This window comes from Toxotes jaculatrix, chromosome 20 (assembly GCF_017976425.1).
Source record: "Toxotes jaculatrix isolate fToxJac2 chromosome 20, fToxJac2.pri, whole genome shotgun sequence".
Classification (NCBI taxonomy): Eukaryota; Metazoa; Chordata; class Actinopteri; family Toxotidae; genus Toxotes; species Toxotes jaculatrix.
The window spans coordinates 18,438,506-18,450,630 of NC_054413.1; the positions used below are offsets into that span (position 1 = coordinate 18,438,506).

At 38.6% G+C, this 12,125-nt stretch overlaps 2 non-coding genes across 2 annotated transcripts; both read right to left on the bottom strand.

Annotated features, from left to right (window-relative positions):
• Positions 1 to 11,237: 11,237 nt before the first annotated feature.
• trnas-uga lies at positions 11,238 to 11,319 on the bottom strand. The gene has a single exon. It is a non-coding gene; the product is annotated as a tRNA-Ser (tRNA).
• A 557-nt stretch (positions 11,320 to 11,876) lies between these two features.
• On the bottom strand, positions 11,877 to 11,958 carry trnas-aga. The gene has a single exon. It is a non-coding gene; the product is annotated as a tRNA-Ser (tRNA).
• Positions 11,959 to 12,125: the final 167 nt, after the last annotated feature.

The window sequence follows — 12,125 nt, forward strand, 5'->3', positions numbered from 1 at the left end:
TTCACTATGTTTTAAAAAGCATGTCAAAGACACTAGAGGAGAAGACACAGCAGATGGAAAATATTTGCTTCATTTTCCATCTGCTGGTGATGATGAACACAGTGACCACTGTGAAAACCTAATAGATGTGTCAAGTTTACCAGGTTGAACGATAATGATTAACTTGCTCCTACTGAGCAACATGATATTGACATTTTTGAAATGAGACATTGTCCTGGGCTGAATTGAAGAGACAGTCTTAAGGAAACAGGCTTTGTCTTGAAGTAGAACTGCTAATCTTTATAAACAAATGTGAACTGAGTGACAGCCATTTCAGAAGGCAATCCTGAAAAGATCTTTACAGATGGTAGAGAAACCTTTCACCATGTTTTAAAAAGCATGTCAAAGACACTAGAGGAGAAGACACAGTTAAGGCCTCGTTCCAGTGCTTGAAGGATCAGAGTGAGGAAGACATGTTGAAGTTTGGACAGACCATAAATTCTGCTTAAATGATTCTGTAGCTGCTGTAGTTTGATTATGAGTGAACTGAGGCTTTATTCTGTGGCTGAACCTCCAGTGATGGTGTTACTCTCTTTCTCCATGTTATTTACTTTTACATTGTCTGTTGCACACATTTCTCCCAAATTGTCAGTTTTCTTTCTTTTAGCACCTTTTTCATACAGTTGTCATGTTATTTATTTTAGTTTGACTCTACATATTTGTATGTTTTTTTTTATTCTTTTGTTTTCATAGTTATCCTTTTTCTAACTTGTGAAATTACTTAACTTTGTTACTTGAAGAAAACCTTGTACTCTGTAGTGCTTGATCATTAGTTTTGTGTTGTTTTGTTTTTGTTTTTTTGTTTTTTTTTTATTTCTTGCTTTACATCTGGACTTTTCTGTTTCTGAGCCCAAGACATGGAGCTGTCAAGCTGTTGATATGATTAGTTTGCAAAAGGTGTAAAATGCAGTAGAAGACAGTAGGGTCTTCCCAGACTGTCTCCATGTACGTCAGGATATTGGACTTGCTAATTACTGCTGAGCCTCTGTGGAAGGGTTTGCAAAGATCACAAGACCACGACAGAACATGTTGAGGAGGAATTCCACAGGAAATACAGAACTGGAATGTGATGAAGTTCTGAGTTAATGGACTGATGGATGGGTGAGTTCGGAGACTCCCTGCAGGGATGGATGCACTGGACTGTTCCACACCAGAGTCAGAGGAAGCGGCAACCAAAGGTAAGATCAGAGGTCATGTTGAAGGTTTGCTTTAGTCTGTTTGCTTTTTACTTATTACTAATGACTGTTTTTCTCTGTTTCTGTCATATGTCCATCCTTAAGGAAGACTGGAAGGGGAATGTTGTGGCCTGACCTGATCCACCAAGCCCTGGACAGCGCCTGGATCTCCGGACCTCACCTCTGAAGGACTGTTGCGGCCACATGGCACAAGTCTGCAAGCTGCTCTTCAAACTACAGGACACGGACCAGGAAGTGAGTCTGCTGCATCCAAGAGGTGGATGGACTGATTTTCTGCACAGTGAAGCTCAAGTGCTGATTAAGCACAAACTCTGACCATTTATTTACAGTTTTACAAACTTTTCACTTGTGATGCCTCAAGAGGACACAGTCTCAGGAAAGTGCAAACGAAACACATCTGGAACTGTGATGCTGGCTTTCTCAAGTGGTTTTTCAGCTCATAGATGACGTGTTATGAATGAATTGTCCAGCTGTGTTTTTGCTTTTTTGTTAGATTCAGAAACAAACACAATCTTCTTTGTATGTGTGTCAGAATCAGAGAAACTTTATTAATTCCTGGAGGGAAATTCTTTAGTGAAAATCAAACTCCCAGTGGAAAATGAAGGAAATGCAACATAGTATGCAGAAGAGTCAAAAGAAAGAAGGTAAACCCCCCCCCCCCCCCCCTTTTTTTTTTTTTTTTAAGGTAAATGTAAGTTAAAAACAACAAATAGATTTTAAAAAAAAGACTACAATAACCCACTGCTTAGAAAATATTAGAAAATATAATAATATTAGAAAAATTAAAAACATGTCTTCATATTTATATTTACATCATAGGTTTACTGTTTATAGAAGTGATTACCGTTGAGCTAAAAAGGTAGAGTGTGAGCAAGGAGACTGATGATTGGTTTAACTAGAATTATTGATTGAACATTGCTGATCTGATCTGATGAATTGGTTGTAAATGTTTCTGATGTTGGCTTTCTCATGCAGTTATTCAGCCCATGGATGATGCTTTATCAATACATTTAAAATCTGTATTGGCATCTGAGAAACATTTCTGATCACATTTTTTGATATTGAGTAAAATCATTGTTAGGTCACTAAGTTGCTAAGTTTTCCATCAGTAAATGGTGGAGGTACACGGACAGGTCTGATGTAGATGGATTGGAGATCCTCCAAAGTAAGAGTTGTTGTTTAATAGTATTCAGCCTGTGTCCTGAGCATAGTTGCACTGCTGTCCATCATCACCATCCAGATTTTGATAGAAGCTTTATTGTACAGAGAGGGTGAGTTGGACTTTGAGGTCAAACACTGGCTCGTCTCACTCTGCCAAGTTTTGTTCCAAGGGGAGACAGGAGTAGGACCTTTCTGGGTTGAAGTAGGTGTGGTGAGGAAAGGTTTTTTTGGCGTCGGCACATAGGGAGGCCTCCCGGCAGGGAAATTTATCCCACCCCTGCAAAGCGCTACGTACGGTCAATCGCAGACAAGATTCACTGCAGTATCAGACGTGGGGTTATTTGGGTCAGGTTTAAGTGTAGGTGGTTGGTTTTTTTTGGGTTTTTTTTGCATGGTGGACAGGGTAAGGGAAGGAAGCCTGGCAGAGAGATGACTCAGATAGCTCAGACTGTAAAGATGCACCCAGTTTGGGTATATTTGCTTCATTTTCCATCTGCTGGTGATGATGAACACAGTGACCACTGTGAAAACCTAATAGATGTGTCAAGTTTACCAGGTTGAACGATAATGATTAACTTGCTCCTACTGAGCAACATGATATTGACATTTTTGAAATGAGACATTGTCCTGGGCTGAATTGAAGAGACAGTCTTAAGGAAACAGGCTTTGTCTTGAAGTAGAACTGCTAATCTTTATAAACAAATGTGAACTGAGTGACAGCCATTTCAGAAGGCAATCCTGAAAAGATCTTTACAGATGGTAGAGAAACCTTTCACCATGTTTTAAAAAGCATGTCAAAGACACTAGAGGAGAAGACACAGTTAAGGCCTCGTTCCAGTGCTTGAAGGATCAGAGTGAGGAAGACATGTTGAAGTTTGGACAGACCATAAATTCTGCTTAAATGATTCTGTAGCTGCTGTAGTTTGATTATGAGTGAACTGAGGCTTTATTCTGTGGCTGAACCTCCAGTGATGGTGTTACTCTCTTTATCCATGTTATTTACTTTTACATTGTCTGTTGCACACATTGCTTCCAAATTGTCAGTTTTCTTTCTTTTAGCACCTTTTTCATACAGTTGTCATGTTATTTATTTTAGTTTGACTCTACATATATATCTTTTTTTTTAATTCTTTTATTTTCATAGATATCCTTTTTTTTTTTAAACTTGTTGTCATTGTGAATTTATTGAACTTTGTCATTTGGATGATGAAAACCTTGTAGTGCTTGATCATTTGTTTTGTGTTTTTTTTTTTTTTTTTTTTAATTCCTTGCTTTACATTTGGACTTTTCTGTCTCTGAGCCCAAGACATGGAGCTGTCAACCTGTTGATATGATTAGTTTGCAAAACGTGTAAAATGCAGTAGAAGACAATTGTGTCTTCTCAGACTTTCTCCATGTATGTCAGGACATTGGACTTTCTAATCACTGCTGAGCCTCTGTGGAAGGGTTTGCAAAGATCACAAGACCACAGCAGAACACACTGAGGAGGAGTTCCACAGGAAATACAGAACTGGAATGTGACAGTTCTAAGTTAATGCACTAATGGATGGATGAGTTTGGAGACTCCCAGCAGACTTTCCACCCTGCAGGGATGGATACACTGGACTGTTCCACACCAGAGTCAGAGGAAGTGAGAGAACGGCAACTAAAGGTAAAATCTGAGTTCATGTTGAAGGTTGCTTTAGTCTGTTCGCTTTTTACTTATTACTAATGATTGTTTTTCTCTCTTCAAGGCATATGTCCAACCATAAGGAAGACTGGAAGGGAATGTTGTGGCCTGCCCTGATCCACCAAGCCCTGGACAGCGCCTGGATCTCCGGACCTCACCTCTGAAGGACTGTTGCAGCCACATGGCACAAGTCTGCAAGCTGCTCTTCAAACTACAGGACACGACCAGGAAGTGAGTCTGCTGCATCCAGGAGGTGGATGGGCTGATTTTCTGTATAAGTGAAGCTCATATGCTGATTAAGCACAGACTGCAACCATTTATTAATTCATTTGTTAGAACCAAAGTTTTACCAGCTCTTCACTTTTGATGCCTCAAGAGGACACAGTCTCAGGAAAGTGCAAACGAAACACAGCTGGATCTGTGATGTTGGCTTTCTCAAGTGGTTTTTCAGCTCATAGATGACGTGTTATGAATGAATTGTCCAGCTGTGTTTTTGTTTTTTTGTTAGATTGAGAAACAAACACAATCTTCTTTTTATGTGTCAGAATCAGAGAAACTTTATTAATTCTGGGAGGGAAATTCTTTTGTTACAATCAAGCTCCCAGTGGAAAATGAAGAAAATGCAACGTAGTATGCAGAAGAGTCAGAAGATAAAGTAACATAAAAACTTTTTTTTTTTTTGATAAGTGTGAATTAAAAAGAACATAGAATTTAAAGAAAAACTACAGTAACCCACCCTTTAGAATATACATCTACCCCAATATTAAAAAAAAAGTCTTCATATTTATATTTACATCATAGGTCTACTGTTTATAGAAGTGATTACTGTTGAGCTAAAAAGGTAGAATGTGAGCAAGGAGACTGATGATTGGTTTAAATAGAATTATTGTTTGAACTTTTCTGATCTGATGAATTGGTTGTAAATGTGTTTCTGATGTTGACTTTCTCATGCAGTTATTCAGCCCATGGATGATGTTTTATCAATGCTTTTAAAATCTGTATTGGCATCTGAGAAACATTTGTGAGCACATTTTTTGATATTGAGTAAAATCATTGGTCAATAAGTTGCTAAGTTTTCCATCAGTAAATGGTGGAGGTACACGGACAGGTCTGATGTAGATGGATTGGGGATCCTCCAAAGTAAGAGTTGTTTAATAATATTCAGCCTGTGTCCTGAGCATAGTTGCACTGCTGTCCATCATCACCATCCAGATTTTAATAGAAGCTTTATTGTACAGGTAGGGTGAGTTGGACTTTGAGGTCAAACACTGGCTCGTCTCACTCTGCCAAGTTTCGTTCCAAGGGGAGACAGGAGTAGGACCTTTCTGGGTTGAAGTAGGTGTAGTGAGGAAAAGTTTTTTGGCGTCGGCACATAGGGAGGCCTCCCGGCAGGGGAATTTATCCCACCCCTGTAAAGCGTTACGTACGGTCAATCGTAGACAAGATATCATATGTGGGGTTATTTGGGTCAGGTTTAAGTGTAGGTGGGCGTTTTTTGTTTTTTTTTTTGCGTTGTGGACAGGGTAAGGGAAGGAAGCCTGCAAGAGAGACGACTCAGATAGCTCAGACTGTAAAGATGCACCCAGTTTGGGTATATTTGCTTCATTTTCCATCTACTGGTGATGATGAACGCAGTGACCACTGTGAAAACCTAATAGATGTGTCAAGTTTACCAGGTTGAACAATAATGATTAACTTGCTCCTACTGAGCTATGTGATACTGGCATACTTGATGTGAGACATTGTCCTGGGCTGAATTGAAGAGAAAGTCTTAAGGAAACAAGCTTTGTCTTGAAGTAGAACTGCTAATCTTTATAAACAAATGTGAACAAAGTGACAGCCATTTCAGAAGGCAAACCTGAAAAAAATCTTTACAGATGGTAGAGAAATCTTTCACTATGTTTTAAAAAGCATGTCAAAGACACTAGAGGAGAAGACACAGTTAAGGCCTTATTCCAGTGCTTGAAGGATCAGAGTGAGGAAGACATGTTGAAGTTTGGACAGACCATAAATTCTGCTTAGATGATTCTGTAGCTGCTGTAGTTTGATTATGAGTGAACTGCGGCTTTATTCTGTGGCTAAACCACCAGTGATGGTGTTACTCTCTTTCTCCATGTTATTTACTTTTACATTGTCTTTTGCACACATTGCTCCCAAATTGTCAGTTTTCTTTTTTTTAGCACCTTTTTCATATACTTGTCATTTTATTTATTTTAGTTTGACTTTACAGATTTATGTGTATGGATTTTTTTTCTTATTCTTTTGTTTTCATATTTATCGTTTTTCTTAAACTTGTTATCATTGTGAATTTATTTTGTCATTTGGATGAGGAAAACCTTGTACTGTGTAGTGCTGGTTCATTTGTTTTGTGTGTTTTGTTTCTTTTTTTGTTGCTTTACATCTGGACTTTTCTGTTTTTGAGCCCAAGAAATGGAGCTGTCAACCTGTTGGTATGATTAGTTTGCACAAGGTGTAAAGTGCAGTAGAAGACAATTGTGTCTTCTCAGACTGTCTCTATGTACGTCAGAACATTGGACTTGCTAGTTACTGCTGAGCCTCTGTGGAAGGGTTTGCAAAGATCACAAGACCACAGCAGAACATGCTGAGGAGGAGTTCCACAGATAATACAAAACTGGAATGTGATGAAGTTCTGAGTTAATGGACTGATGGATGGATGGATGAGTTCGGAGACTCCCAGCAGACTTTCCACCCTGCAGGGATGGATACACTGGACTGTTCCACACCAGAGTCAGTGGAAGTGAGAGAACGGCAACCAAAGGTAAGATCTGAGGTCATGTTGAAGGTTTGCTTTAGTCTGTTTGCTTTTTACTTATTACTAATGATTGTTTTTCTCTGTTTCAGTCATATGTCCAACCTTAAGGAAGACTGGAAGGGGAATGTTGTGGCCTGACCTGATCCACCAAGCCCTGGACAGCGCCTAGATCTCCGGACCTCACCTCTGAAGGACTTTCTGCAAGCTGCTCTTCAAACTACAGGACACGACCAGGAAGCGAGTCTGCTGCATCCAGAAGGTGGATGGGCTGATTTCCTGTATAGTGAAGCTCAAGTGCTGATTAAGCACAGACTGTGACCATTTATTAACTCTGTGGTTGGAACTGAAGTTTTACAAACTCTTCACTTGTGATGCCTCAAGAGGACAGTCTCAGGAAAGTGCAAACGAAACACAGCTGGATCTGTGATGTTGGCTTTCTCAAGTGGTTTTTCAGCTCATAGATGACGTGTTATGAATGAACTGTCCAGCTGTGTTTTTGCTTTTTTGTTAGATTCAGAAACAAACGCAATCTTCTTTGTATGTGTGTCAGAATCAAAGAAACTTTATTAATTCCTGAAGGGAAATTCTTTAGTTACAATCAAACCCAGTGGAATATCAAGAAAATCTAACGTAGTATGCAGAAGAGTCGGGAGACAGAAGTAAGATAAGAACCCCTGTTTTTATAAGGTAAATGTAAATTTAAAACAATAAATAGAAGAAAAAACGCTACAATAACCTACCCCTTAGAAAATACATCTGCCCCAATATCTGAAAAAATAAAAACATGTCTTCATATTTATACTTAGATCATAGGTCTACTGTTTATAGAAGTGATTACTGTTGAGCTAAAAAGGTAGAATGTGAGCAAGGAGACTGATGATTGGTTTAAATAGAATTATTGATAAAACATTGCTGATCTGATGAATTGGTTGTAAATGTGTTTCTGATGTTGGCTTTCTCATGCAGTTATTCAGCCCATGGATGATGTTTTATCAATGCTTTTAAAATCTGTATTGGCATCTGAAAAACATCTGTGATCACATTTTTTGACATTGAGTAAAATCATTGTTTGGTCACTAAGTTGCTAAGTTTTCCATCAGGCGTTGGCACATAGGGAGGCCTCCCGGCAGGGGAATTTATCCCACCCCTGTAAAGCGATATGTACGGTCAATCGGTCAGGATTCACTGCAGTATCAGACGTGGGGTTATTTGGGTCAGGTTTGAGTGTAGGTGGGTGCGTATTTTATTTTTTTATTTTTTTAATTGCGTGGTAGACAGGGTAAGGGAAGGAAGCCTGGCAGAGAGACGACTCAGATAGCTCAAAATGTAAAGATGCACCCAGTTTGGGTATATTTGCTTCCTTTTCTATCTACTGGTGATGATGAACACAGTGACCACTGTGAAAACCTAATAGATGTGTCATGTTCACCAGATTGAACAATAATGATTAATTTGCTCCTACTGAGCTTTGTGATACTGGCATACTTGATATGAGACATTGTCCTGGGCTGAATTGAAGAGAAAGTCTTAAGGAAACAAGCTTTGTCTTGAAGTAGAACTGCTAATCTTTATAAACAGATGTGAACAGAGTGACAGTCATTTCAGAAGGCAAACCTGGTAAGATGTTTATAGATGGTAGAGAAACCTTTCACCATGTTTTAAAAAGCATGTCAAAGACACTAGAGGAGAAGACACAGTTAAGGCCTCGTTCCAGTGCTTGAAGGATCAGAGTGAGGAAGACATGTTGAAGTTTGGACAGACCATAAATTCTGCTTAGATGATTCTGCAGCTGCTGTAGTTTGATTATGAGTGAACTAAGGCTTTATTCTGTGGCTGAACCTTCAGTGATAGTGTTACTCTCTTTATCTATGTTTTTTACTTTTACATTGTCTGTTGCACACATTGTTCCCTTATTGTCAGTTTTCTTTCTTTTAGTACCTTTTTCATATACTTGTCTTTTTATTTGTTTTAGTTTGACTTTACATATTTATGTGTATGGTTTTTTTATTCTTTTCTTTTCATAGTTATCCTTTTTCTTAAACGTGTTATCATTGTGAATTTATTTAACTTTGTCATTTGGATGAGGAAAACCTTGTACCCTGTAGTGCTTGATCATTTGTTTTGTATAATTATTTATTTATTTATTTATTTTTTTAATTTCTTGCTTTATATTTGGACTTTTCTGTCTCTGAGCCCAAGACATGGAGCTGTCACTTTTGTTATTGTGCATTTATTTAACTGTCACTTGGATGAAGAAAACCTTGTACTCTGTAGTGATTTTTTTTTTTTTTTTTTTTTTTTTTTTTCCCCCACCCCTGTAAAGCGCTACGTACGGTCAATCACAGTCAAGATTCACTGCAGTGTCAAGTGACATGGGGTTATTTGGGTCAGGTTTAAGTGTAGGTGGGTTCGTACTTATTTTATTTATTTATTTATTTATTTATTTATTTTAATTGCATGGTGGACAGTGTAAGGGAAGGAAGCCTGGCAGAGAGACGACTCAGATAGCTCAGACCACTGTAAAGATGCACCCAGTTTGGGTATATTTGCTTCATTTTCTATCTAGTGCTGATGATGAACACAATGACCACTGTAAAAACCTAATAGATGTGTCAAGTTTACCAATTTGCTCCTTCTGAGCTAAATGGACATACTCCAGATGATTTTGCACCAAACCCTGGAAAAAGTGTCACACGTGCTGGAGTCTGTGTTTTTTAAAAGAAGTAGTATTTAAAAAAACAATTAATAATAATACAGGTTGAAGTTGGAGGATTGCTTTGTCCCTTTTTCTTGTATGTTTCTCTTTTAATTTTGTCACTTGGATGAGGAAAATCTTGTACTTTATAGCGTTTATTTAGTGCTCACATTTTGGCAGTAATTTGGTGTTATTAACAGGATTCAATTAGCCAGAACTTCTCCATTACATAGTGAATAAGGTCAAACTGAGTTGATTCATATGATCTAAGATGTGATACTAATATGACATAGTGCTGTTGTAAGTAGTTATTTATTGCTGACTGTTGCTGACTCTGTCTTAGCTGTATTTTTACCAAGTGAGTGATTTTATGAATGAATTTCAAATCTGTATTGGCATCTAAATTATGTGTATGTTTAACAGAAGAGACCATAGCAAATTATTGTTCTAACTTTAGGTTCTTATAATATGGGATATCCTGCTGTTTCCAAGGTTACCGTTCTCAGTTTGTACTGTGAGGTCGGTGTTTTTGTGCTCTGTCCTGATTGTTGGCTGATGCTCTGTCATTTCCAGTCTCTGGTCAGTCTGTGTTTAACTGCAATAAGTATGTACATGATATAACTGAATGTGATGTAATTAGACCCAAAGTAATTTTTTTTTTGTTTTCCTCCCTTTCCTAACCCCTCTGTGCCCCCATCCCCATCTATTCATCCTTTCTGTATCCTTCCTCTACCCTCCCTATCTTCTTTCCTTCCTACAGTGATTTTCCCATACTAGCCCGTTTTTATCATTCCTCATCATCCTCCCAGAGTTTATTTTTTATTATTGTCAACAAATCCCCAAAAAAAACTCATTCAGCATTGAATGACTATTTGTAATGGAAGCTTTCTGTGTAAACTCATGATGAACATCCTTTGTATTTTTCTTCCACCTGTGTCTCTGTCACCTTTTGTCTGTAGTAAACCAGTTTTCACTTGAAGTTACACTATGTGTTTGTATTGTTCAGTACTTAAAGCATAAAGGTTTAATGTTACAACTCAGTGTGACACCTGATGTTAGTGGATAGCAGAACATTTCTATAGAGGTTTGGGGATGTTTAGTTAGTGATGAAGTGGGTTTAAAAGTACAAGTCTGCACTAACTGTAAATTCAACATCAGTCATCCATTATGGTCTCCATGTTTCCACAGTCTTCAGTAAAAATAGTGGAAATAATTTTACATTTTATAATTTTACATTTTTCATATTGAGAAAATAAAGTTTCTTTTATAGTGGAGAAACAGTGGCTGTGAATTCACAGTTTGTATCTTCAGACAAAGTCCTGCTGTAATGATTTATAAAGCAACATCTAAATGTCATCACTGACTTACTGCAGTCTGGTCTTATACAGACTTTATTTTCATGGTGGTATGATGGAGAAGGCAGGGACTGAACCCAGAGACACTTAAAAGAGAATCATGTTCTCACTGAGCACAGAGAACACTTCTCAGCCTCTGCTCCAGTAAAGGAGGAGGTGAACACAGTTTTACAGGGGTTTTTTTTGATAACACACAGAGCAGTTCTAAATGGAGATGTTTTCTACACCTCCCTGTTGTGTTATCAGGGAGCGATATAATTCGTGACAATTGTTATCATGGAGTGATAACACAACATGGGATTTAACCTCCCCTCACGCAAAGAAATTTATCATCACTGTTTATCAGTCTCGTTGTTGACAGGATTCGAACCTGTGAGGGGAGACCCCAATGGATTTCAAGTCCATCGCCTTAACCACTCGGCCACAACAACTTCATAGTGAAGCATCAAACCTGTAACAGTTTAAAACACCAGTATATTCAGAGCAGTCTGATCTCACACAGAGAAAAGCACAGTGATGCCAGATATTATCACTGAGCTTTAATCCACTGCAGCAAGAGGCCGTATGACAGCACAACTCCTGAACATCAGCTGCTCCTGGGAAACAACCAGAGAGCGTCTGTCACGAAATATTCAAGTTCTAAAACTGTATTTTATTAGAGTGAAAGCTGGAACCTCCTTTGTCTGTGATCAACAACATATCAGTCAGAGTCCATTCTCTAACACTGAAGATTTCCTACATGGAGGTGTATTAAAAATCAACAGACACACAGTATCTTCAGCTTCAAAATAAGGGGAGCCTTCAATGGATCTGTTTTCAGCCTAAATGTGTGCTTCCAGCAGTCTAGTCTTGCACAGACCCTGTAAACATAGGGTCTCACACAAGGAAAGCATGCACTTTATTCTCAGACAAACAAAAGCATCCTCAGTCTGAGACAAGGGAACATCTCCTATCACACCACTGCTCACCCACAAGCTATTAGAAGGAACGTTGTCGGCAGGATTCGAACCTGCGCGGGGAGACCCCAATGGATTTCTAGTCCATCGCCTTAACCACTCGGCCACGACAACCTGGCAGCTGCCTTTGGCTTTACTAGTCCTCCAGGGGTGAGAATGAGAGTTCATTTCATTGCATGTGCGCGATGGATGTCTGTGCGCCTCGCAACCGAGCACCCATTGATGTGTGTTAACATCATCACGTGACATAAACAGAGAAAACTTATCAGTTTACTTTGGAT